Source organism: Zonotrichia leucophrys, chromosome 1A, assembly GCF_028769735.1.
Source record: "Zonotrichia leucophrys gambelii isolate GWCS_2022_RI chromosome 1A, RI_Zleu_2.0, whole genome shotgun sequence".
In the NCBI taxonomy this organism is placed as follows: Eukaryota; Metazoa; Chordata; class Aves; order Passeriformes; family Passerellidae; genus Zonotrichia; species Zonotrichia leucophrys.
The window spans coordinates 4,027,156-4,054,927 of record NC_088170.1 but is presented as its reverse complement, the minus strand read 5'-3'; the positions used below and the strand labels follow the sequence as shown (position 1 = coordinate 4,054,927).

General features: G+C 42.9%; 1 protein-coding gene across 2 annotated transcripts in view; it reads left to right on the top strand.

Moving 5' to 3' along the window:
- Positions 1-16,442: 16,442 nt before the first annotated feature.
- The window catches only part of CALD1 (caldesmon 1), a 202,585-nt gene continuing 191,255 nt past the window's right edge, over positions 16,443-27,772 (top strand). For both annotated transcript variants that reach the window (XM_064735488.1, XM_064735442.1), the window contains exon 1: positions 16,443-16,693. The gene's annotated coding sequence lies outside the window, so the exon portion shown is untranslated. The remainder of the gene's footprint in view (positions 16,694-27,772) is intronic.

The window sequence follows — 27,772 nt, the reverse complement described above, 5'->3', positions numbered from 1 at the left end:
GGATTTTTCCAGAAAATGTGAATGCCACACCTGCACCACTGGTAACTCAAACCTGCCCATGGGGGCTGAGCTGGACAGGAGAGACCACCACCAAAAATTCCTGTTCCTCCAGAAGCAAAGGCAGCAGGAGCATGGTTTGTGTAGGTCTGTCAGCCACAGCATTGCTGAGGCTGGGAACCAGGGTGGCAAGAGCCCTTCCCTGTTTGAAGACATTTACCATATCAGGGAATTCCCCCTGCTTTTTGAGTATTGCTCAAATCAGGGTAAATCCCCCTGATTTTTGAATATTTCTCAAATCAGGGTAAATCCCCCTGATTTTTGAGCATTTCTGAGCCACTGAAGCAGAGCACTGACCTTGCTGGAATAAAAGGCAGGAGCTCTGTGGTTCTCCAGGGCCTGTGAATGGAGTTGGGCTGTCCCAGTTGTGAAAGTCCCATTACAGAATTTTGGCATACCTTCTGCTATCTAGATGCTCTTGCTCCATCTAGTGAGGAAATTTATTGCTCATCCTTAGTGTTGGCTGTGGAGGAGGCCTGGGGAAAAATAACATAATTTATGCATCTGACCTATGCAAAGATGGGAATTACCCAGGAAGATTCTGGTTTTGATTTTGTTAGAAGAGTGAGAATGACAATGATTTTAGCTTACAGCTGCTCATTGACATATCCATTAAATTATTTAAAAAAAAGACTTGAGGGTTTTTTTTTAATGAACTTTCCCATGAAAATCTATTTATGTTTATGTTCAGTGGGTGGATTTGCTTGTTGTGTGAATTGAATGGAGGGGGGGTAGGGCAAAGAGATAAAATTTAAAAAGTTGGTTTAAGGGGTTTAACTGTATCTGTTACAACCCATCTTTACTGTTCTTGTTCAGCAGCCAGAACACATTCCTCTTTTTTAAAAAAAGGAGCACAAGGGAATCAGCTTCCAGATTTTTGGTGCAAAAAAAGCTGTTTCTGGAGCCTGTGTGAGGGCTGTGTTCTGCTGGGCATGAAGAGCAGGGACAAGGTGAGGAGCACAGAGATGCTCAGGACCCTCCCTGGTGCCTGCCAAACCCCAGGTGAGCTCAGAGGGGTCAGGATTTGCCCATTCCTCCTTCTACCCTGCCTTGCCAGACACATTTCATGTCCTATTCCCCCTTTCCTTTGCCCTTTCTCTTCCCAAAAGACATTAATTCAAACCATGAGTGGAAAGCAGAAAGAACAGGTTAAAAAAGAAGACAAATAAATGGCATTTCTTGCTAGGACTTGGATTTTTGGGTACATAGTAAGTGCCATTTTCTTTGGGTAGGAGTTTCCTAATTTTATTTGAAAACTCCTGTTATTACTTCTGAGTTTGTTTAGGCTCATGCAATAGATGGCACATATATATGGTGTGTATATATACATATACACATATATATATAGTATATGTATATATATATATACACACCATATATAAAATATATACACCATGTATTAAAAAGTATGTATATATTCTGCAAACATACAAGCTGAAGACACAGAGCTGCCATGTCGGAAGATATTTTTGGCTTTTTAAGTGAAAATAGTTTTTTAGTTTAAAAACAAAGATTTAATAAAAATGTTCCCTTCCTCCACCAAAAAAGCCCCCAAAAAACCCAACAAAAAAAAAACACCCCAAAAACCCAACCAAAAAACCCCCATCAAACCAAAAAATCAACAAAACCAACATGAAAAGATATTATCTTCAGAGATAAGATGTTATCTACAGGGTGCCTGATGCACTGGTTCCCTCTGTACTGTGCTCTGCTGTTAAATGTCCCTGGTATAATTATTTTTGCATGGCCCCATTTTCATGTCTTCTGGCTGTCATCTTGAATGCTATCATCAAAAATTCACATCTGACCCAATGAGCAGAATAATGTTTGCAGGTAAAGTTACAACAAAAATCAAAAACTGGCCTAGGGGAAATCAGAATCTGCTTTCCTGAGCTAAGGAACTCATGCAGAAAGGCAGAGGGAAAGGATGCAGCAGAAGAAAAGTTCTGTATTAATTAGAAATTGTAGAAATCTGACAAACCAGTATTGTTTTTCCTCCAGGGCTATGCTAAATGCATTCCAATGGCAAAAGGGAGCATAAAACAAAGTGACTGACTGCTGATTTTTTGACACCATGGAAGAGGAATGGATGGACTTTGGTGAAAAAAACAGCAAAGAGAAGATTTGAAGCCAAAATCTCTGACCTTGGAGCCTTCTGATGAAGTTCAGGAGTTGGTGGGTGCCTTATGGAAGATCTGTGCTGGTCTCAACCACTGCTGCCCCTGGTTGGGTCCTGAAATGTTGCCACGGGGTTTAGACAAAGGTAAATTCACTTTGTATTAGGGAAATGGGACAACAGGACTGAGAACTGCCCTGGAAGTTTTGTATTTATTGAATCAGTTTGCCTAACAGATAGCCAGGCATTTCCTGCCATGAGCACAAGCAAAGGCTTTCAGCTGTGCCTGGGAAAATGGGCCTGAATTAAAGGAGCTCAAGTGGTTCCTTGACGGAAGGAAGATGGATGACAGGGAAAGGACAGTGAATTTATGGAGAAGAAAGCAAGATGTTACAGTGGAGTGGCAGCTACTGAGCAGACTTTGGGGTGGCTAATGTGTGTAATTTATCAAAGGCAAAAGAGACTGAAGAGATTTTTAAGACACGCCACAGTTCCTGAGTACAAATGAAGCAGCCCTCTGATGAGTTTTTTAGATCTCTGGCCCTTTGGAAGTTTCATGTTGGAGGACATTCACTTCCCTAGAGCTGGTTTGTGTGTGCTGGCCTGGGGGAATGGGAATAGGGACAGGGACAAGGGCTCCTCTGGTGACAAAATTCCTGAGGGCAGCTTTTCATGGAGCTCCATCTTCAATCTCCTGTGAGAGACCCAGTCTCTTAGCTATAAAAAGCTCTTGATCCACTTGTCTGGGGGATCACTGCCATGGAGTCTGCCAACACTTGTGTTTCCTCTGGGAGACTCCCAGCAGGGCTGGGGAAAGGAAATTTCCAGGAAAGGAAAGGAAATTTCCAGGAAAGGAAATAGGAAAGGAAATTTCAAGGAAATAGGAAAGGAAATTTCCAGGAAAGGAAATAGGAAAGGAAATTTCAAGGAAAGGAAATAGGAAAGGAAATTTCCAGGAAAGGAAATAGGAAAGGAAATTTCAAGGAAAGGAAAGGAAATTTCCAGGAAAGGAAACTTCAAGGAAAGGAAAGGAAATTTCCAGGAAAGGAAATAGGAAAGGAAATTTCCAGGAAAGGAAAGGAAATTTCCAGGAAAGGAAATAGGAAAGGAAATTTCAAGGAAAGGAAAGGAAATTTCAAGGGAAGGAAATTTCAAGGAAATTTCAAGGAAAGGAAAGGAAAGGGAAAAGGGAGAAGGAAAAGGTAAAAAGAAAAGCTGTGCTGCTTTCTCTGAAAGGAAAGGAAAAGGCTGGTCTTTTCCCAAGGTTTTCCACCCCACCTCACAATTCCTGCAGGATGTGGGAAGCTCCCAGGTGGGATTTGCCCTTTTCAGGAACTTTTCCCCAAGGTTTCCCATGGTTGATGTGCTGGAATCACAGCCCAGATTGCCCAGAACCAATTGATTGTTGGCAGAACCCAGTTTAGTTCAGACTGTGCTTTAAACAAAAACAGCCAACCCAAACCCCCAGGTAATTTGGTTTTCTTTCTTAGCACCCTTGACATCTATTCTAGAAAAAAATTAAATATGTATAAAAAGCCATTTCCACCAAAGTTCAAAGGCAAATTATGGAGTTCAATACACTCTGTAGTTGAAAGGCCAAAAAGTGCATTAAATTAAGATGGTGTATTTTATGTAGGGTATGAGTTGGCACCTGAGATCATCCCCTTGCACCCTTTGCTTGTGGGCCCAGCCTGAGCACCAGGTCCAGTCTCAGCCTGATCCATTCAGGTCTTCATCCCTGTCCCAAGTCCCAGCTGGGGCTTGGCTTTTCAGCCTCACAACACACAAGGGATGGGCTGATGTTTCTGCACTGTCCTAAACTTGGTTATGCATTTTTATTCAAATGTTCCTCTTTCAAAGAGTGAGCAGTGCAATTCCTCACAGTGTCTTTGGATGCACTACAGAAGTGTACATGGTATTGGCAGCCCACTGCTGTTATTTTTACAGTTTATTTTAATTAGTAATCAAATATAATTTTTCAACTCTGTGTTTTTCATTCCATGTCTTTAATGTCTTCCAGATCCACTCCAGGTTCACTAGACTGGGTGGTAACAAAGTTTTAATTTTGATCCAGAGGAAGCTGCCATGCCCATTTTGAGCATTCACTATTTGCTTACTTTTGCTCTTTTATTTTTAGCTGTATTTTGTACTGCCTTTCTTTCTCTCTCTGTATTTAAAAATCATTTTAGACTTTTCATTATTATGTGGCATCGATTCTTGGCACTGAGGTTAAAGCCTGGAACCGAGCAAACCATGAAATTACTGCCTCAGCACAACCACTTGAAAGTCTCTGTCATGTACTTGGCACTGTGTTTGTCAAAGCTCTGCTCACCCTTTGTGTAGCATCCTACAAAATGCATTCCTCATCCTACAAATGTATTCCTCAGCCTGGGAAGAGGGAAGAAAAGGGAGAGCTGAGAACACAAGTCACTCATCATTTACCTGCTCCAGGATTTGCCTGCTGAGCCCTGACATGAAAAGTGTTCAAAACTTTTCCTTAATAGTGAAATACTGCAAGCAAAACCCTCTTCTTTTTTGTATGTTCTGCCCCAGCAAGAAATTTGCTTTACCAGGAGGAAATGCAGCAGTAATGGCTGCTGATGCTTTGTTCAGTTTGCTGATGCTTTGTTTTCCTCAGAAATGCGCAGGATGGACAAAGTTCTGGGCTGGTGACTGATGTTCCATGCATGGAAACACCGTGACTTTGTAATCCCATTCTCTGCATCTTTTTGAGAAGCTGGAAAAGAGGAGAAAAAGTCCCTTTGCATGGGGAAGAGAGGTTCTTCCGTTTCCAGGTTATACTCTTCAGGAGAACAGCAAAGCTGTGATATTCCTGCTTGGCAGAGGTGTTACAGAGAACTTGGAAAAGGCTCTTAAAATCATCAAATCCAACTGTAAATCCAGCTCTGCCAAGCCCACCACCAAACCACATCCCCAAGTGCCACATCCACACAGCCACGAAATCCCTCCAGAGATGGGGGATGAACCCTTTCCCTGCTCAGGCTGTTCCAGAGCTTGCCAAGCCTTTCAGTGGGGGAATTTCCCCCAAAATACCACAAGCACAAGCAGAGGTGTCTCAGCACAGCATTTTTGCCATTTCCACTTCCATTTTCCATTCCTTCACAGCACTGGCAGTGCCTGTGGAGTAGCCAAGGGGCTCTGGGTGTCAGGATGGAAAACCCAAGGGGTAACACCACGTGCTGAGGCAACAGGACCATTCCTGACCCTGAAAATCTCCATCAGTGTCAGGGGACTGTGGCTTCATCCCTGCCCTGGCAGCAGGGTGGCGTCCCCAGTGAAGCACTCTGGTTTCTTGTCATTGTCATATTTTCTGGAAAAATCTCTTTGCCCAGGATTCTTCTCCTGGGAAGCTGAGAAGCCTCAGAGAAAAAGGAAAACGATAATTATCTCATTTGCTTCTCCTGTGTTTTGCTGCTTTGGAATGTGGTTTGGACATTGTTTACCCACAGGTGATTGTTTCATTGGTTAATGTGAATTGTTTTAACTTAATGACCAATCATGGTCAGGCTGTGTCAGACTCTGGAGGGAGTCATGAGTTTTCATTATCATTCTTTTTAGCCTTCTGTCTGTATCCTTTATCTATTCTTTAGTATATATAGTTTATTATATAATATAATATAATATAATATAATATAATATAATATAATATAATATAATATAATATAATATAATATAATATAATATAATATAATAATAAATTAGCCTTCTAAGAACATGGAGTCAGATTCAATCATCTTTCCCGTCATTGGGGTTGCCTGCAAATTCAAGTTTCTGCCCAGCAGACCCAGCCCCTCCTCTGGAAATGCTCCTGGCCAGGAGCAGAGCCAGGATGGGGAGAAGCCAGGCTGGCACAGCAGGCAGCTGGCAGCAAGGAGCCTTCATGTTCCCAGAGAATTGCATTTTTCTTGATGTTAAATTAATATACAATGGGGTGTTATGGATGTTCCTTCTACATCTCGGCCACAGTCAGTTGTTAATGCCAAGTATAATAAAAATGTTTTCTAGTCTTGATGGAGCTCTCCCTGACATCTTGTTTCACTGTCTTTTTTAACTTCCAGCACTTCTCTTTCTATCAAGATTCTTGTGTGTCTTGGCTCTGATAGTCTCTATTCCTTTTTAAGGCTTTCTTTAGTTGGTTGCAAAGTGCATTTTGACTTTTTGCTCTTCCTTTGTTAACATGTTTGTTTGTTTACAAAGAAACAGTGAGGGAGTGCTTGGGGAGGATCTCTGCTTCTTCCTTTTGGTTTAATTTTCTGTCCATTATTTTCTATCACCTCCTCCTTTCTGTGTTGTGGAAACCTGTCAGAACCTCTGGACTGATGACAGCGCTGCCTGACTCGTGCCAGGTTCCCCTGTCCTGTGCCTTTTCCCTCTGATTCTTTGCAAAACAGAATAACTTCAGCCTTGCAGGTTGTTGGATGTGCAAGGTCCTAAAAAGCAGCAGGTGAATCCGTGCAAAATAGAGATTTTTCCCTAAAATCCAAGCCACAGCTGGGTAGATGCTTCTGCCAAAAGCACCGAAGCAGCAAAGTCAGAGAATTATAAAGGGGACATCAGTAAAATGTGGGTTCTCCACAACTTTGTGGAGAGTGATGAGAGGGAGAAGTTTGAAAAAATATTGTGATTAAAAATAGCTTATAAAAATTCCTTGTCCTGTTATAGATCCAAATCCTTGTCTTTTCTTACTATTTTCTCCTCTAGTGCACAAGCTGAGGGAGGTTTCAAATAGCTCAAATACTTCCAAAAGATTGGAAAACCTGGAAACATTTTCCTGAACATTTTATGTGAAAACTTTCTGGTGTTTTTTCCTTTTCACTGCTGCTGACTAGAGAGGCTTTACCCATGGAATAATGACATGTGCCTTGCCTTGTGCGAGCTCCTGAGTCACTTCTGAGCCCATATATAGGGATCATTCCCTTTGCTCTGCACAGGAGGCAGTGCCACTCTGCAGAGGGGAAGTGAAGAGGCATTTCTGCTCTGGAGGGGCAGTGGAAAGTCTGAGCAATGGGATTACCTCAGCCATCATTTACAGGAGCACCCAGGGCTCCCTCTCAGCAAACAAATGTGTTTAATGGCCAGGGATGTTCAGAATGTCTGTGCAACACGTGGGCTGGAGGACAAGCCTGCTCTTCCCCTGAGAAGTTGATTTAAAGTGGCAATAAGCAATTTTGGAGGCAATAGGAAGATCAAAGGATGCTAAATATTGCAGCTGTTTTCTGAGGCATTTTGCTCAAAATATCTGATATAATACCTGATATCTGATCCTCTGCCTGATGGAGCTGATGGCCACATAAAATGCTGCTCCATGGGTCACTGGGGCCAGGATGCTGGAGGTAAATTTGGGATTTGTCTTTCTTGCTAAACATCTGTCTGTCATCACCAATAACCCTCCCAATCCTTTACCATTCAGGCTCTTGCTTGATCTCTGAGCAAAATTGATTGTTTGAAATGGTAAAGTCATTCATCAGCCATTCCTGAAGCCAGATTTGGGGGAGGGAGAAAGGAAAAAGGGAAGGCCGGGAAAGGGAAGGCCGGGAAAGGCAAGGCCGGGAAAGGCAAGGCAAGGCAAGGCAAGGCAGAGTTTAATGGTTCTCTTTGTAAGAAAGAGGCTGCTGAGACAGCATGGGCTGCTGAGAGTGTCCAGGGCCAGCCAACACTACTTTATTGTGTGTCTGAATATAAAAATGGGCTCTGGCAAGAGCAGAGAACAAGGAAGGAGTATATCTAAAGCTGGTTCACCTCAGCCTCTGCCTGTTTCTTTTGTCACTTGTTCTTTCCTCTTAGACCAGGAGCGCTGCTCACTCCTTCCCTCTCCAGCTGTGGTTCTTGTCCTTATCATGAGGATGTCACTTGTCCCCACAGCAAACACTGATGTGGTAAAATATCTTCAAGGAAGAGAGGGACAGCTTTAATACCTGCTTCAGGTGAAGGTTTTTCATGAGCAGTGCTTCCCCTTTGGGCAAGAGGATGGCATTTTTGGCTGCAATCCAGAAGCACTCAGATCCCCAAAGGTGAGACAAGCTCACTCTCAATAGGAGCATCACACAAGTCTGAGTGAGGAGGGGACAAGAAAGGAGACTGGGACGTGGGGATTTGTGCCATTCGCATTTCCTCTCTCAGGGCTTTTTCCTAGAGAAGCACAAAGAGAAGATAGAGAAAACAATTCTTATCCCTACTTGCTGCTCCTGTTGTTTTTGCACATGTAGAAGGTGTTAAGAAGATTGTTTACCTGAAGTGATTTGTCAATTAGGTTCTGCTAAAGATTGTTTTGTTTCCTTGGCCAATCACTCAAAGCTGTGTCCTGGCTGTCTGGAGACAGTCACCGGTTTTCTTTAGCATTCTTGGTAGTAATAATATAATATAATATAATATAATATAATATAATATAATATAATATAATATAATATAATATAATATAATATAATATAATATAATATAATATAATATAATATAATATAATATAATATAATATAATATAATATAATATAATATAATACCTGCTGCTCTGCACTCCTCTGTGGCAGCAACCTCTGCTATTCCAGGCTTTGCAGTGTGTGTGCTGTAGCCACATTTAACTAATAACTTAATTTAAAAGCTGATGAGCAATTTATTTCACCCTCTGTAGGCAGGAAATAACGATGATCAGCAGTTTTACTGAAAGGATGGCTTGGACTCTGACTCTTTTTGCTGCAGGTTGTAGGCTTGCCAGCCCAGTTACTTTCTGCAAAAAACAGCTGATTGTTTTTCTTGGCAGTTCAGTGGCCCAGTCAGCTCTGGACATCTGGCTGCTGCATGACTCCAGATCAATTGGTGCACCTGTAATAGCTCAGCTTTGAAAAGTGGCTGCTGCACACTCATGGAGGTGTCAGGGTGGGTGTTTTGGTTTGCTGTGTGTGATCAGGCTGCTCCTGCCTGCTGGCAGCTGATTTGAGTGCTCTCAGGCCTGAGCTGGGTGAGTGCTCTGTGGCAAAACTGCTCAGGATTCCAGCTGATGGAGCAGGAATCCCAAATATTCCATCAGGACAGGCTCAATCAGGAATACACTGACACTTCTGCTGTTGCCGTTCAGCTCAGGCTTTGTGGGTAGTTGAAAGGTGATCCAGAGCTTGCTAATCCTCCATGAGCACTGAGTAAAAGTTGTCCTTCATTAGAATGTCAGATGTGTTTCCTAATGAGATCTTGCAAAATGAACACCCATTTTGCATGTAAGTGACACAGCCAAGAGATATGAACCCTCTAATGCCTGTACAGCTCAAGCTCAAAAGCAAATCCCAGTCCCCAGAATGTGATGTGCTGCCATCTCAAAGCTGTGAGTTCACATTTCCATCCATTGTGTTGAAAACCTGTTGCACTGTGGGACAAAAAACACATCTCAGAAGGAAGAACAATGCTTGAACAAAGACTTTTTCCCCTGCTGTCCTTAGGACACATTTAAGAGCTCCAGCTGAGCAGAGAGCAGTAACTGGTGTTATTGTTGTGTTCTGTCTCTGAAATGCCTGATAGCCCTGGCACTCCCATTTGAGGTTGTGTCATTGGGGAGAAGCTGACATGCAAGTAATTTTTCTTAAATGCTGCCAGGACTTATACCTGTCCCTTCTCTTCAGCATGATCACTTATTATTTCTTCATTAGCCAGTTCTTATAAGTATTGGGGAGCCAAATTCTTTAGCCTATATAGTTTGACTATACCAGTGTGGTCCAACAAGTACAGGTCTCTCATATGGTGCATTTTAAAAGCAAATGCATTTATATTTATACAAAGCAATTGTACTAGGTAAGACAACAATAAAACAATGAGAAAAACCAGTGGACTTTATAGGGAGTGGAGGAGGAGTGCTTGGAGCTGGCATTGGGTGAAATTTGAGTGTCAAATAGTGAAGGGCTGCTGGTCCCTTGGGAGTGTCTAAGGCTAAAATTATTAAACAAGATTGCAAATCAGTAAATCTCCATGTGTATGGAGGTCTGGGATGAAACTGCAGATGAGTCCAGGTAAGTCTCACCACCTGCTCCTTCTCCATGGGGCTCAAAATTGTGGGTTTCACCTCCCCCTCTCTCATAAAGGCTCATCCTTTGTTTCTCCCTGCATCCATTAGCCAAAAAGACACTATCTCAAGTGAAAACACATTCCATTATTGTAGTTCTGCTCCTTGGAATGTTATGACACATCCCTCAAATATCAGCTTTGTTAACTGTCAACAAATTAGTGTCCTCTCACTCCCAGCATGTGCTCTCATGGGTCCTCTTGGCTCCTGCCCTCACAGAGAGCAGGACCAAGGCTGCAGTCCAGGGAACACTCCCTCTCCTGACCTTCTGTCCCAAAATTCTCCTTCTTGCCAGCTGAACAGTGGGACAGCATCCCATCAGCTAGGGAAGCTTCCTCTCCTTCTCCAGCATCAAGAGAAAATGGCTGGCACTCAATTTATTCACTGTTGAACTTGAGGCAAAAGCTGCTGGGCCCAGTCCTGAACCAGCTTGGCTGTCCCTCCCATCCAGATTTGTTTCATATCCTTATTAAAGCAAATAAGGGCCTTGAACAAAACCACTTGTATGGTTCTTGCAGCAAAAAGCTTCTCTGGGTGCCTGACCCAGCAGAGAAACTGGTGCTGATGGGGGGAAATCACAGCCTAAAAGGCAGGGTAAGGCAAACAAACCCCCAGTTTATCTCTAATCCCATGTTCATCTCTGTTTAATCTCTTATCTCATGTTCATTTTATCTCCAACCTCGCTCACTTGGACAACCGCAGAAGAGAGTTTGTGTCGCAGACATCCTTTATGTAAAATCCTTTCCTTAGGATTTTTCCTCCTGAGAAGCTGAGAGGCCTCAGGAACCAAATGTAAACAATGATTTTCTGCTGCTGTGCAATGCAACAGGTAAATCTTTGATTGGTCTCATGTGGTTGTTTCTAATTAATGGCCAATCACAGTCCAGCTGGCTCGGACACAGAGCCTGAGCCACAAACCTTTGTTATCATTCCTTCCTATTCTATTCTTAGCTAGCCTTCTGATGAAATCCTTTCTTCTATTCTTTTAGTGTAGTTTTAATGTAATATATATCATAAAATAATAAATCAAGCCTTCTGAAACATGGAGTCAAATCCTCATCTCTTCCTTCAACCTGAGACCCCTGTGAACACCATCACGAGTTTTCTGCACCAACCCTGGTGAGTTTTCTGCACCATCCTACTGAGTTGTGGCTGGACAAGGGCTGAGCCTGTTGTGCCCCAGCAGATGAGCCACAGGACCCCCTTTTCCCCTCTCAGTGGCCCACAGGCTCCCCTTGGAATCCTGGTGCTGAGCTGGCAAAGGGCTGAGGGCGGCTCTGCTCCCTGCACTGCCAGAGCTGGGGCTGATCTCAGGCTTTAAATCCCTGCCAGGGATCCCAGCATGTGGCTCTGGCAATTATAAACCAGGCACTTCAAATCACATGGTTAGAATTTAGGTAAACACTCGGGGAGTAACCAAGGCAGGTCCCCCAAATGCAGTGTCAGAGACACCATTTAAGGGAAATAAGAACTTTGTCCCAGCCCAAGGCTTGTCCTAAAGGTGTCCCAGCCCTCAGCTCCAGGCAGTGGCAGGAGCAAGCTCAGCCTTGCAGCCAATGCTTCACTCCATTCTGCCTGCAAAATTAAGGTGCAGCTTCACTGCTGCCCCAGGGCGTGCAGGCAGCTGAAGGAACTCCTGTGTATGCCCGAGGTCAAGAAATTAACTGAATTCATGTTAATAAATTAACTAAATTAATATATTTAGGTCAATAAATTAACTAAATTAATATAATAACTGTGCAATGGATCTGTGCTTTCTGCTTGCTCCTGAAGATGGTAAGCAGCTGAAGCAGACTTTTAAAAAAACCAACAAAAAACCCCCAAAAACAAACAAACAAAAACCCCCCAAAAACCCAAAACCACCCCAAAACCAAAAAACAAAACAAAACAAACCCCACAAAAAACCCCAAAAAAACCCAACCAAAACCCAACCAACAACAACAAAAAAAAAAACCCAAAAAACTAAAAACCTCCAAAAACCAAAGTGAAACAAACAAACAAACAAAAAAAACCAACCACAAAAAACTCCTCCCCTAAATAAAACCCATTGAAAACCCCTCTGAATTTTCTTGCTTAGAGATCTGAATTTTAGAAGCAGATATACCATATCTGAATTTCTAGGGGACCTCCAAGCATTCAGACTGACCATAACAGTTCAACAGAGCAAATGAAGGGGAATTGGGCATGCTTGTTAATCAGTTCTGCTTTTTCACCCTCACTCTGATTGTCCATCCTGCCTTTTCTCCTCTTTTGAAACACACAAGGTAAATTTAGGGCGAATTAAGGCATGGAGGAAATGGTTTTGGGTTGTGGTCTTTTTTTTTAATTTTATTCTTTTTTATTTTAATGCCAGTCTTGCTTTTAAAGTATAGAAAATGCTGCACGCTCTCCTGTGAAGCCAGTTTACACTAAAGTCAAAGCCTTGCAAATATTCAATTAGGAGAGCAGTCAAGTATGTGGGATTAAGTTGTTTATATGGATGTTTGCAGAAGCAGAGTGTGAGTTCACAGGCAGGCATGGGAGCTTTGCTTTCCCAGCTGATCCATGAAAAGGGTCAAACACAATGTTCTGATAAATGCAGCACAATTACAGAAAAAGCCAGCCAGCCCCAACCCAGTCCTGGCTGGAGCTCCCAGCACCAATTCCCAGCTGTTTATCAAAGTTAAGCTGGAGGCTGATGAGTTTGCAGGATGTGCAATTTAAAAACAATCTCAGAGCCTTCCCTGGGCAGCACTGCACATCTCCACACTGCCATGTGCAGCTGGGAGCTGAGAGCAGATTCTGCTTTCAGTAAACAAAGAGCTCCCACTCATCACCCAGGAGCAGCTCTGGTGTGAGCAGCAGTGGAAGAGGCCCCGTGGAATGAGGTCTGAAGATCCAGGGTAGCATCATTCCCTGGAATTTTCTGCATTTCCTCCTCCTCTCTGTTTCTGCTTCTGGCACCAAATTCCTGAGAGAAGCTGGAGAAGAGTTCTGGTGTTCAAACCCATGGCTAAAATGTGGAGGTGAAAAAAAAAATTATTATGAGGCATTCAGAACAAAAAAAAAAAGGGCTAAAATGTGGAAGATAGAGGAGAAAATTAACTCCTCTTATGAGGAGAAGCAAAAGCTTTCTCAGCTCCAGATAGAATTTTGGTGAGGACTGTTGGAATGTACAGTGGGACAAAAAACTGGGCAAAAGAGTAAAAGTTGAAAAGAAGAGCATTTCATACAATTATATTTCTAAAATTTAATTTGGGAGTGGTGAAATTTTTGCAATAAATTTCTCCAGTCTGTCAGGAAATAGAGAGAAGCAAGGACTGCAGTGCTCTGGAAGTGCTTGGTGCCTGCTTCCCTGATCTGCTTTCTGTGCTGGTCAGGACAGGGACACAAGAAGCCATCAAAATCAGGAATTTACTCAACCCTGGTGGGCCAGAAGGAGGAGTGGCTGCTTTATCACTGATTTTTCCCCTTCTGTTTAACTGGCATGAAGTCAGGAAATCCCTTACACCCTTGTGTTTTTTTAGGGTAGTTTCTTTATACAGGTTATGCTGTTGAGAGTTGCAACTGATCTCTTTTGGTATGAAAGGTGCTGTGTCAGTGCAATATGTTGTTTTTTTTCCTTGACTTTAAGCACTGATATCTGTACTGGAGTTATTAATAGGCTGAATTGTCCAAACAGGGATTCTTCACCACTCCTGCTGCAGAATACAGGCTGTGCTCCTGTTGCTACAGCATATACTGCTAAGTTACAGCTAGTACAGTCTGTTTTTCACTAAGTCCATCAGTGAACAGTTTAAACAAAGTTTAAAAAAGAAAAAAAAGTACTGGCAACAAAGAGATGACTTATCATTTGCAACTTTAAAAAGGAGCCTGCAGCTATAAGAATCTGGAAATAATATAAACTTAACCCACAGGACGGTTGCATTGGTTTTAGAAGAGCTTACTTTAAAGCTGGTATGTGGGCTCACTAAGAGACTGAGTGGTTGGCAAGGATGCTAGCAATTTATGGAATGTGTCTTTGGAAAGGATTAAAGCAAAAAACATGTTGCTTCTTACCAGCTCTGGGCTGGGAATATAGCTCTGAGGGGCGAGTGTTACATTTTAAGCATCCAGTATGTAAAGCTTTTAGAGAATAAACTTTTTTTTCTTTCCTTGCCCTGCTGCTTGGGATCAAATTGAGTCCAGACAGGAGAGACTAAAAATCATTCCCATCTGAGGTCCAGGGAAAGGTCAGGAGCTGCAGCAGAGCTGGCAGTGCTGGAGCAGATCCCAGCTTGCGTAAGGGCTGCTTGTGAGCTGCCCAAGATCACAGTCAGCATTTTAGCTCAGTGTTCCAAGCCTCACAGAGCTCTGCCTGCTCATTTTGTGCCTCTAAGCTGCTTTTTGTACCCAAGTAAAAGCACAATTAAAATTGAAGCCTGAGAGCCCAGTCAAAATGCAAAATCTCTATGGCTTGGTTGGGAAATCTTTCATTTTCTACTTTTATTTTCCCTGTTATGACTCTTTCTCTGCCTTAAATACTCATGGTCCAGCCTCTTCTTCCTGTGGCACTCCCTGTCCCAGGCTGTGCTGGAAAAGCCAGTGAGGAATGTCTCTGAGTAGCACCACTTCCCTCTGACAGAGATTCCCTGTTCCTGATGCGCCCACTCCACATTTCCCCCTGTTTGTGGGTGGATGTGGTTCTGCATCTGCAAAAAACACCGAGAGAGGACTTGCTGCCAAGCCCAGTTTTGTGCCCAGTGGGGAGGAGAAGAGAAGATGGTGCTGTTCTCAGCCCTCACATCTATCAGCAAGAGCAAAGATCTCTTCTAAACAATCTGTCTGTCCAGCTGCTGCCTCTGGCAATGCAGTGGCCGCGGTTATTGGGCATCTCAGAGTCCAAAATATTTCCAAGGTTACAATCACTCCCACAAGTGAGGAAAGAGGACACAGGGGCCTAAAAGGTGTTGGAGATAACTTCCAATGGGGACAGTGTTTCTTTTGCTGGAAGCATATCTGCAGGGACAGCCCTGGTGTGGTGGAGTTTGAGGGAAGAAATGAGAAGCTTGACTCCATGTTTCAGAAGGCTGATTTATTATTTTATGATATATATTATATTAAAAGAAAATGATATATTAAACTATACTAAAGAAAAGAGAAAGGAGACATCAGAAGGCTAGCAAAGAAAGGAATGAATAATAAAACCTTGTGACTGCTCAGAGTCCTGACACAGCTGGACCCGTGATTAATTAATCATTAATTAAAAACAACCACATGAGACCAATCAAAGATGCACCTTTTGCATTCCACAGCAGCAGAAATTATTGTTCACATTTAATTTCTGAGGCTTCTCAGCTTCTCAGGAGAAAAATCCCAGCGAGAGGATTTTTCATAAAATGTGTCTGTGAGCCGTGGTTGATGGGGCAGTGCAGGGTGATGCCAGGGTGTGTGCCATCTGTGTTACCTGCTACTTTTCAACACCCTGGGGGTGAAACCATGGGTGAGCCTGACCCTCAGGTGCAGAGCTGGGGGCTCTGCATGTGCAAGATCACATCAGTGGGTCACAGTCACTTTGGAGAGCTCCCACTGACTGTGGGAATTTCTTAACAGGATCCTTCCCCTCAGAGATTTTGTGGTTTTCTTTCTCTGCAATTCATGAAACCCAGAATCCAGTCCTGTACCACGAGGATGTGGGACAGGATGGGCTCAGTTTAGGAATGATCCATGCCTCTAGAATTTGCACCAAATGGCTGGAATGTCTTTGTAGTCTCACTTTGTAATCTTTGATGTCTTACTGGCTGTGACAGGGTTTGTGTATGACTCAATTTTATCTGTTTAATAAACAGTCTGACATGCTTTATTTGACAATGAGTGTGTACATCAGTGCCATAAAAGCATGATATCACTTATTATGAGGCTCTCAGAACGAAAAACATAGCTAAAATGGGGAGGTGAGCACTTCTTTCTTCTTTAAAGTGAAAATCCTAAAGCTATGTCTTCATTGTTGAGAATAAGTGAATTTCCTTCCAAATGAATTATATTCTATTGAACGCTCACTTTTTTCACCCCATATTGCCTATGCTGATGAAGTGCCAGAAAAGGCAACCCCAGCTGTTCATTATTAGGGTCCTAATTGGCTCTGATGGCCCTGATCAGCTTCACCTGAGCCCTGCCTGCACTCCCCTGGGCACAGGAGCTCTATTTAAGCTCAGCCCCAGGAAGGCACTGTTGGTTGCCAGCCTTGTACTTGGCTTTTCCTCTTGGCTGTGTGGTTTTGGTGGCTGTTTTCTGCATGGGGCTCTCCAGGATGCATTGTACATTTCCAGCTCTCTGGTTCTGCTGCTCTTGAGGGGATTCCTGGATGGATTCTGGGTTTGCTGTGCTTGGAGATGTTGATGGGCCCTGGGCAGCATCCCCAGAGCTGCCTGATCTGTGTCCTGCCTCCACTGCTTTGTCTTCAGCACTTGGGAAATTCTGTGCTCAATTGCTTCACAAAGGTAAGAGGAAACTGGATAGCTTGGAATTAACCTGGTAATGATAGAATTTGCAAAGCCTGATTGTGTTTTTGTGCCCTTCCTCTATAATTCAACGATTATGACGTTTTGAAGCTATTTTCCATTTCCTTCTCCCCCACAGAATATCTGCACCCCTGCCTTTGTGTGTCCCTCAGTAACTGGCTGAGTGAAAGGCATAGGTCTGGATTTAAATTGCATGTGGATTCCAATGAATAGGTCTGGATTTAAATTGCATGTGTGCTCTCAGTTACCTGAAAAAGGTCAAGCAGCACCAGATAATCTGTGCTGCAGTCTTGCTCTTGGGATGGGTGCAGGTAGCTTGCAGAAATCACCATAATTGTAGTTGCAAGGGTGTTAGGAGAAAAAAGGGAAGGTTTGGATGAAGCTCTTTTGAGGTTTGCACCAGAAGGGCCTTAGGAGCTCAGTGAGATGAGTGCCTGCAATCTCATTTTTGTGGCCCTGGGCAGACCCTTTGGAGGAGGGCAGTGCAGGAAGGCTGAGCTGGCTCATGTGGAGTTCTGGCTTCAAGGACCAAGCTGCTCCTCCACTTTTTCTTCTTCTGGGGCTTCAGTGCTCTTATGACCCCTAGTAAACTTTCTGGAAGAGAACCTGAAGCCAATTAAGAGGGTCATTTTTGTGGCATTGGGTAAATGGGAGATGGAATTTCTCCCCATTTACGTAAACAGAGGTCTGGCAGCAGTTGGAGCCCACTGCTGGAAAATCAAGGGGGAGAGGTCTGAAATGGGTTTCAGGAGAAACAGATTTGTTTAAAATGAGGGTTTACAGATCTGTGTGCCTAGATAAGAAAGCTGTGCCTTCACGTATTCTGTTCTGGCCCTTAGTTGTGAGGTAGGACTTCAGGCATCTGACCCTGTGGGGGATTTTCAAAGCTGTGTAAAGGACACTCAGTATTTAATACCCCATTACTCTGCCTCTACTATTCCTGCACAACTAATAATGTGAACTCAAATTGATTGGATGCCATCATTGCCTCAGGAAGGGGATTCTTAGGTTGCCTTTTTTGTTATGATGTAACCACAGGCCTTCTGGTTTATTTTGGCAATGGTTTGGACTTAAAGCAAGCCTGGTTAATTTGAATTTAAAACAATTGGGTCCTTTATCCTGTTTATAATTGGTTTTGCAGTAGTTGCTTGCTTATAATGGTGATTTCATAGTCCATTGGGGGTGGTTCGTAACTGCATGGGTTGACATGATTAAATTTGATCATTGATGGATTTCTGGGTTCCAAATCCAGATCTGTGCTCAATTCTGTTGTCCAGACTGAGATATAGAAAGGTGTGACAGTGGGTTTATTCAATATTGACAACACTGAACATTCCACTATCATGAGTCAGACTCCTCCCAAATTCTGTATTTGGTTTAAGTTAATGAGACTTAAGAAATTATTGAGTTATCCATTTTTTCCCCTCTGCAATAGTGTGACCATCATTTCCAATGAAGCCTGTAATTCTCCCATGAGCTTTTGTCTCCAGGTGCTCTAAAATATTGCCAATTATCGAAAAACTTGAAGTAAAATGTTATTAGTCCTTCTGTTTTTAAGCTAGAACAATGGACCTGTTAAAATATTTATAGTTAATGTTAGGGCAGCCTGTGGGAATTGGGTTTGAGAGTTTCATTCAGACTTTATTTCATACATTTATTTATATTCTTACTAAGTAAGCAGTGATTGCTGCAGAGCTGGGAGGTGGTTTAGGTCTGATACCTCTGCATTTTATTGGCTGAATTGTGAGCTGTGGCTGTGGACAGCAAAGAATATTTTGATTTTTGTTTAGCATAGTGTACATCTGATGGTCTGCTAAATGTTTCTCCAGTGTTTATGCCATGGTACTTTGTACCCTCTTGCTGCCCCTGTCCTGAAAGCATTACCAGCTCCCCATTTTTAGTGCTGAGATGCTGATTTCATTTAAAGAGAAAACTTGGAAGCCTCAGATGACCAGGATTCTTGCCCAGTAATGTGATTTTTATTTTAATGGCTGTGAAAATTGTGGGACTCCTGACTTGCAAGGTTCGTTTACACTGGGAACAATTTTCCCACCTTGCTGAAATATCACAGAAATTGGTAGAGGCTTCCCTCAGCTGTTTGTATTCTTAGAAGATGACTTTTTTTTCTAAGCACACACTGGATTCAGTCAAGAATTAGCAAAAATTAGGCAGGAGCTAATCAGATAATAAGTAATTCTACCTGAACCAACAGTAACTTCTGTGAAACCATCTTAAGAAAAGTGTTCCTGTTTCTCCTTCTCTACAGCAGAATGTATCCTTACAGGAATAGGACACTGCTGTTTTCAGTTTATGAACAGTGTGTGCTCAGATGCTGGTATCTTTTTTTACATGTGAGTTTTATTTCAGAGCACTTTGCTAATTCTTGAGTCTCTTTCTTTTCAGACCAGACAAACCCATGTAATCAATCTCAGATTCAGTGTTCTGCTTACCTGCTGCTGCCCAAACCCATAGACTGTTTGCCCTCAAGCTTTTTTGTCTTTTGGCAGCTGCTCTCATTCCAATTACAAAATATCCTTGGAAACTCAATACCTCATTTTTCTATTATTTAAATTATGGCTCACATTGTAGCTCCGTGAATTCAATTAAAGCATTTCCTTACACACGTGGTGTCCATGTGGATAGGGAATAAGAACTTTTAATCCTTTTACTCTTAAAACTGGGCCATGTGTAATAGTTACAGCACGAGAGATCATTCCTCCTTATTGCATCCTTCAGGTAAGATGAATGTTCCTGTTGCCTGGAGGAAGACATAATCTGCATGAGCTGGCTTTAAACCCTTAGGTAGCAGAGGGAATAACCTGTTTTAAACAGCCATGGTGTAAGAGGTGACCCAGATCTTTGTGGGATATTGGTGGGGTGGGCCAGGACCTGCAGATCTGGGGTTCCCAGTGGAGTTTTGGCTGTTGCTGCCTCAGCCCTGGGGCTCCCACCAGAGCTATTGGGTGGTGAGCAGAAAGTCTCGCTTCTCATCACAGTGAAGGCTTGCAGATCTGAGTGTTAATTTTGTGGGAGTTTGTCTTCAGAATACCCAAAGCTGGCTTGTAAGCTTTCTTTTTGAAGAAGTTATTATTTCTGCTAAATTCCATTTCTGATGCGCTGAGGAGGATGCTCAGCTGACATCAATCCCTCTCCTTCTCCACCATCCTGCAAGCCTGTTGGTTAAATTTGATTGAACTTCCAGCCGTTGGCCAGATTCAGTATCCCTTTTACTTTTTTTTTAAAGTCACAATTCCAAGAGAAACACACAAATGCTGGTTAAGACAAATGCAAGCAACACATGCAGCATGGGCTTGATGTGGCTTTGGTTTGTCCCAGCAGCTGAATGGTCCCTGTGGTTCCCCCACTGGAATCTGTGCCTTGGCTGCTTGGTGGCCCCTTATCAGGAGGTGAAAGTGCTGAAATGTTTGTTCCCAGGGTGAGGAGAAATAAATTTGCAAGGAGTGAAGAAGCAGTCAATATTTTGTGTGCTGGGAAGTGAAGCTGAAGGATATGATCTATAACCCATAAATAGTGGCCTTCAGTAGTGCTTTTCCTTTTGTGATGGTTTTGTTTCCACTGGAGTGGGAGAATTGTCATTGTGGGCCAGGCCAGTGGTCTGTTCCATCTCTGAATGGGCAGCATCAGAAGCATCCAGGGAAAATTGTAGCTGGCAACTGTTGAAAAACTCCTTTGGACCAAGCAGCTGCTGCAAACCCATCTTCCCTTCCCATCCTTGGGCACCACTTTGCTTGTTGCTGCTTCCTTCAGGGATAGCAGGCTCTGCTGTCAGGGCTGTGTGAGCGCTGAAATTGATATTGTGACTCTACAGTGGCATCTCTTTGCTCTCTTGTCAAGCCTGGTCTGATGAACTCTTTTTCCTTTGCTTCCTTTGCTCACCATTCCATGTGTTTTCCTAGAAAAATTACAAAGTGAATGCAAACCCAGCTACTGCATATTTGAGATAACACAAATAAACACATGCAAGAAATTAATTGGCAGCTGTATTTGGTATACAGTCAAGTCTTGTAAGGGCAGGAAACTTGAAAATTGTGAAATAGGAAATTTCACCAATTTCCAAACCAGGTACTTTACTGGCTTTTGACGCATTTGCCAAGAGGTTTTCTCAATCCCTATCTGAATGTCAGTGATTCTATTTCACCATGGTCATGCTGCTAGATGGGGTTGACCTAACAATTTAGCATTCTAGTGAGATGATTAATTCCAAATGTAACCAACTGCTTGTGTTAAAAACCCCTGTAATTTACCCGGCTCTTCCCTTCCCTTGGTCATAGCTCCAAGTGTGGATGGACACTGCTTGCCTCTTCTATTTTAAAAACAGGCAGCTGGTTTGCACAACTTGGGGAATAGTTCAGCAGCTTCTTTTTGGGCAGATGTTGCTAAATGAGAGAAAATATTTTCTTATTCCAAGTTCTCAGTAATTGTGGCAATTCTGGTATGATGCTGGTCACACTCTTGGGTGCAGAGTAGTTAGAGGCATTTTCAGGATGCAAATTGTGTCAAGTATGTTCTTAAACAAGGGAAGTGCTGTGCAGTAAATAAGATTATAACACCTCCAAGGCAGGGTAGTCTGACTCCATGGTACCATCTGCACTTGACAGCTTGTGATAACACTGAGTTAAACCACTGCTGTGGCTGCACAAACCAAGGAAAAGTAATTTTTAATGATAAACTAATTATGTACACAACTACAGGACCTCTGAACCTTAGAAATGAGTCAATTACAACATTCTTCTTTGCTGAAATAGCCTAACAAGGAAACTAATTTAAGCTAAATGTAATCCATGGTTAGCTTATAGCTGATTGCTTGTTTTCCCAAAGCATCAATTTTTGTAGCTCTTCCTTCCAGAATGATTTTAAAGAATGTCTCAATATAGCAACTGTGTTTTCAGCTACCAAGGTGCTGTCATCTCTGAATGAAGTGTGGTGCCAGTGTGACTTTGCCATGTTTTAATTTTTCCTTTGCCTTTCCATGATATCAGTGGAAACAAATGTGTTACCACCTGCACTGGGCACAAACAGATTCTGCTTGCATCTGACAAGAATTTGGGGGAAATCTGCTTAGAAGAGCTTGTTCTGCTTTAATAGCAAGAAACTTCCAAAACAGGGGTTTCCTGAACCCTTTGGATGGATGTGAAAAACCATCAGAAATGAGTGCTTTTCAGTCAGCCTGCCTTTCTTTGGAGGAGATCCTAAGCAATGGGAGCGTGTGCAGTGAGCTCTATTTATAACTCAGCACACACAGCTAGGACCAGTGTCTTTGGCCACTTTTACTGTGTTTGCAGAGCAGTTACTGAGATCCTCTGTTTTGGAAGGGCAAAAGAAGCTGTGCCATCTCCTCCCATGCTCCTGAATTTCAGCAGCTGAAGGCTGAGAGGATGTTTTGCCTGTCTCTGTGAGTTTGGGATAAGCACAGGGCAGGGCTCAGTGTTTCTCTGCTGAGCTGTGCTGCTGATGGATCAGCAGGATTGATTAATCACCTGGGTTTTAGTCTGTAGATGAATGAGCTCTGCCACCTCCCTGCTGAGGGGTGAGGCCGTTTCTCAGCTTGCTGCAGCCTTTGTGGCACGTTCCACCTGCAGAGCAATTAGCTGTGCTGTTAATTGCTGCTGGGGATTAACAGAGGGCACCACGCTCCTGTTGTGTCCTCTGCCACTGCTGCTTGGGCTCTCATGGACCACCTGCCTTGGGGGAAACTGTGTGAGAAATATCACTCCTGCTCAGCTGGCTCATTGCAGGGAAAGCAGATCCTAGGGAGAGTTTCCTTCCATTCCCCTTACATGGAAGGAATGGCTTGGGAAGCTTGGGATGGCTTCTTGGTTCTCAAGGAGTGCATGGCAACCAGCCAGAGGAAAACCCAAATCCTTTAAGTTGCTTGTTAGTATATGGAATGCCAAAATTGGCTTTTTTTTTTTTCTTTGCCTATTCCGGGCTGGTAAACTCCGTAATTGCGTTTTCCAGTCTCATAGGTGTATGGCAAGAGAGGCTGAAGTTTGCCTAAGAATTAATTAATTTTTTAAATGTCTCACAAGTGAGAACACTTGTTCTGTGCAGTTTGAGATTCCCAGTGACAAGGAAGGTTAGGAAAGATGCATGAATGAAACTTCTATGTAAATACAAATCACAGAGGGAGAACATGTATGGTTTAAATCACCGTTTTAAAATCAGTCCAGTATCTCATGATTTTAGTCAGAATGAAAGGCTTTTTTAAAACCCCCAATTAAATCACTCAGTAGAGGGATGACCTCATGCTACTTTTGCCATGCCTAAATACCCAGACTGAGGCATGACACAATGGACACAACAAAAAAATAAGAATATGGTAATAACTTCTGCCCACCATTTTTCTGTGTTTTTGCCACAGTTAGATGCTTGTAATTTTGTTAGGGAATTGGAAATCAGAAAACTGCTCATAGTAGTCCAGAAAAGAATGTGGGCATGTGAATTAATGCTGGCAAATGTTTTGTTGAGTTTAAGGGCAGGTATCTGAGTTATCTCCTTTGATTTGATGGAGCCTTGCATGGGCTTTGGGCATGTGCAAGCTGGCACACGAGGTGAGGAGCCACAGAAATGGAGACCCTTTGGCAAGGATGGGATTACTCTTGGGGAGATTCTCTGAAGGCTTTTGTGGCACAGCCCAGTTGCTGTGACAGTCTGAAATCCTTGCAGTGTTGTAGAGCAGGACTGCCCCTAAATCAAGCAAGGGGGCAATTCCTCCATGTGAAAACTTCCTTCTTTTTGGTCACCCCTTTCAAATTGTTTGCTCTTGACACAGAGGAGTCCTCAGGTTCCAGTTTGAGTGCTTGAGTATTTTAAATGGCAATTCTTTTTATCAATGGCTTTAACTGTACAAATAAGCTGCTTTACTGAACTTAGGCACCAAACATTTAATTTGGAAACCAAATTATGCTTTTGTTTGTTTTGTGGATCTGCAGCAATAAAGATTTTGCAGCACATCTTGATTAAAACTATCTTTTCTTATGATCCCATATGTTTCTTTCCTCCCTGAGTCCCTGGTTGGTTCCAGCAGGTAGTGTGGGCATTGCCCGTAGTTGTCTGTTTTGGAAATCAGACTATTTGTGATGCACTACCTTTTTGTAGGTGTGAGCTTTAATTTTTTAGGTTCTATATCCATCACCTTTGAAAAAAAATTCCTGCTGTTCCAGATCATTTGTTCCCAGCTTTGTAGTGACAAGCTTTTATGAAGAGTTATTCAAACTTGAAGAAAAACAGTACATACAGTAATCAAAGTCTGGACTGATCCCCATATTCTGGATTTTAGCATAATTATAAACCATTTTATCTGCTTTTGATATTCATTTTGGGTATCATTCCAGTTTGGGAACTGTATTCAAGTTGCTATAAAGAAATGGCTTATTTTGGAGAGCAGAGCTCCACTGAGATTTCTAGTCTCAAGTTCTTTGCCACTCATAGAGTCCAAGTGAGTTAGAGACAATGCTCAGTTATTTAGTGCTGATTTCCATAATCTTGTTCAGAGCTGTGGCTGCATGAGGCATGGCTTTGGTGGGTGGACTGCTCAGTGAGTGAGGAATTACCTGGATGGTTGCACTCAGTTCTGGTTGATGGTTTGGTGAGCAAGTGGAGAGCAGAGATGGGTGATGTTCCACAGGGTTCAGGATTTACAATTAAAGGGAGCCTCCAACAAAGCTGGAGAGGGAATTTTACCAGGCCATGCAGTGCTAGGACAAGGGGGAATGGTGCTAAACTGAAAGAGGGAAGGTTTAGAGTGGATATCAAGAAGAAATTCCTCAGTTGAGATGTGGAAATGCATTGCCCAGAGAAGCTGTGAGTGTCCCATCTCTGGAAGTGCTCAAGGCCAGGATGGATGGGGCATGGAGCAGCCTGGTCTGGTGGAAAGCATCCCTGCCCATGGCAGAGGGTGGAATTAAAGGGTTTTTAAGGTTCTTTTCAACCTAAACCAACCTGCGATTCTATGTATATGAGAATTTTTTGTTAGCATTGCCTGGTAACCCTGAGCACTGTAAATCTGTTAAGACATCTTTAAGGTTGCTGATCCTGTGGAATTTTCTTGATGTTCTGTGCCTGCTGTATCCTTAGGAGACCAAACAGAGCTGGAGGTATCTGGTACTTGAGATAGTATGAACCAAATGTTCCCCCTTATCCTGAAACTGCTGCATTGCACAGGCTGCCAGGTCCCAGCGGGAGAACTTGGTCTGTGCTTTGTGTGAGTGTGTGCTGAGCCACAGTAACTGGGCAAACTGGGGAGCCCCAGTCCTGCTGGATATCATCTGGGTGTCTTCAGGGGTGTTATACAAGATCCTGAGTTCAAAGGGACCCAACTGGTCCTGCACAGGACAACCCCAAGGATGTCACCATCACATTTCACCCCAAAAAATCATTTCACATTTTTGGAAAGGATTTCTTTCTTTAAAATTGATGATTTCTGAATACTTGCCATTAGAATGAGTTTTTTTAAGCTTTCAAGGAGACAATATTAGGTTTATTGCTAACCAAGCATCCCTGCCTTGGGTGGCGAGTAAAACAGGTTCAGCTGGCCCAATGAAAGATGAAATAATATTTGCAAATATTTCCTGAAATCAGTTTGGAAAGTGGTGTTTTGAGATGTGGACCCCAAGTTCAGTGCTCTCCACCTTTCAGATTCAGGTCTCACAGGTGCATGCAACTTTTTCTATGTTAATGGTAGCTGTGTTTATGTTTTGTTGGATCCTTCCCAGAGTGAGTAGATTACTGCAGTTGTACATGATCCCCCTGAAGGTCCAGATTTGCATAAAATGTTCCTGTAGATCTTATGCAACCCATTCTGGATTTCAATTACCTTAAAGCTATTAAATAATTATGGGGTTTTTGTGTACTCATAATAATAATATTTTTTGGCACCTCAGAAGTGAATGTGATTTATTTGTGGACAGAAGAAAGCATGAAATATCAGAATAGCAGAAGCCTGGCTTTTTCAGTAGTGAGAAATGGCAAGAAATGAACAGGCCACTTTCTCATTAATGCAATTACCATAGCCCATCAAACATGTGCTGATAAATTTGAGAGGCTTGTACTCTTCATTAGGCACATACATTCATTAGTTTAGCCATCACAAAATAATGAGGGGAGTGTCCAGCTTGGGGAAAAATTCAGAGGACAGGAGCTCACATTATACAGAGCTATGATAAATGTCTCCCGTGGCACAATTTTAACTCTTACCATCTGTTATTCCCCGTTGCCATAGCAACTTAAAATAAATATTAAAAATAGTCTGAAACCAGGAAAAGCATAGCAGGGAATGTCTGTCCTGAAAGAAAACAAACCCTCAATGTTACCAGGAAATAGGAGGGAAAAGACTGATGGGAACTTCAGGAGATTTAGCTGGGAGAATTTTGAATACGCAGGGGTGAGTGAGAGAAGGATCCCTAACCAGTGTTTATAAGCAGCTGTAGCTGGGCTACCAAAGCACCCTCAGATGCTCAGTGCTGTACTTGCCATCTGTTTTCAGCTTTGAGCTTGAAAAGTAATTTTAACTGTTAGAAGATTTGTGTATGTATGCATAAATATGATTTTACATTTTTGAGAGGTTAGTTTTTTTAATTTAATTTTTTCAAATGTTTAAAAATATTTTAGGCTTTTTTAAAATTTTAATTTTTTTTTTGGTAGCTGAGCTAGAGGGCCACGAGGAGCTGTTCTGGTGCAGCCTTTGTAAGCTGTGAGCATTACACTGGTGTTGATCAAATGATGCCATTCAAATATTATTAGAACTGAGTGTTTAGGCCAAAGGCAAGGCTTAAAAGGAGAGCTTCACTTTGATGCCAGGCCAGCACAGGAGCTGTTTCCAGAGGCTTCTTTCTGGAAAATACACGAGGAGGAAAAGCTGAGCTGGGAAAGAAAGGATGAGAGAGTGCATATAGTGTCAGGGCCATGAAGAGTTGTTTAAATGAGTGCAAGTGTTGTGAAATAACAGCAGTTCAGGAACTGAGGAACTTTACTCTTTTTGGGAAGAGTAAATCATTTGGGGATGCCCTATCTAAAGGAATCATTGGTTGAGAGAAACTTTGCATGGGTTGAGCAGCCCTGCCTGGGGAATTGCTGACTGCTCTGGGTGGGTCCTTTAGTTTAATTACAATGAGGATTTGTTTAGCTGCCTTGGTGAGTGCTCCTGTATGTTTTTTAGCATTCTCTTTCATTGGTTTGGCAGTCACTTCAGGAGTGATTTATGATAAGAGAGGAGAAAACAAACTGAGATTTGATGTTGGGCAGTAGCCTGACAGGGAACTCAGAAGGAATCAGTGCTGCAGAACATCCTGTGCAGTGCTGTGAGCAGTGTGTGCTCTCAAGGCACAAGATCTCATCTGAGTTCTCAAACCAGGACAGGCTGGATATGCAAAACAGGCTGGGCATGCAGATTGGATATACAGATCAGCCTGGGCATGTGCAAATTAAGGGTCTGTGCACAGAACATGAGGAACGCAAATCAGAATTTTTTAGTCCTGATGACCTGACAGGCAGCTTTTTATCTGCAGCTCTGTGGTTTGCTCTGTGACAATAACAAATGCAAGTTCTAAAAGGCAGCCAAATGTAGAGGCTTTGATTTGCAGGGAGGCTCTGACCCACCAGAACTGTAACTTGAAGTGATAAAAGTGACTTGAGCTCCAGTTACAGCCACTGTATGCCTGACTTCTCCTAGAAATGCCTTTTTGTCCCCTCTTCTGCGCCCTGCCACCTCAGAAGCCTCGGTGTAATCTGAGAGTTCTCTATATTTGGCCAGAGCAGCAGATGAGGGCTGCCCTCGGCCTGCTCTGTGTCTGGGAGCTGTGGACGCTTGCATGGCACAGCACCAGGATGCTCAGGCTCTGTGCACTGAGCCAGGACCTCTGGGAGCTGTGCTCAAAGCAGCTGCTGGAGGGATTTCATACCCTGATGCACCTCAAAAGCCTTGGGTTCACCCCCAAACCAGCTTAAGGGAGGCCCAAGGTTTCTCACAAGGCTTCATATTCCTCCTGATGAGTTAATAATGCCAGAAATGGGGTATCTCCTGTGGGGATATGATCTGGT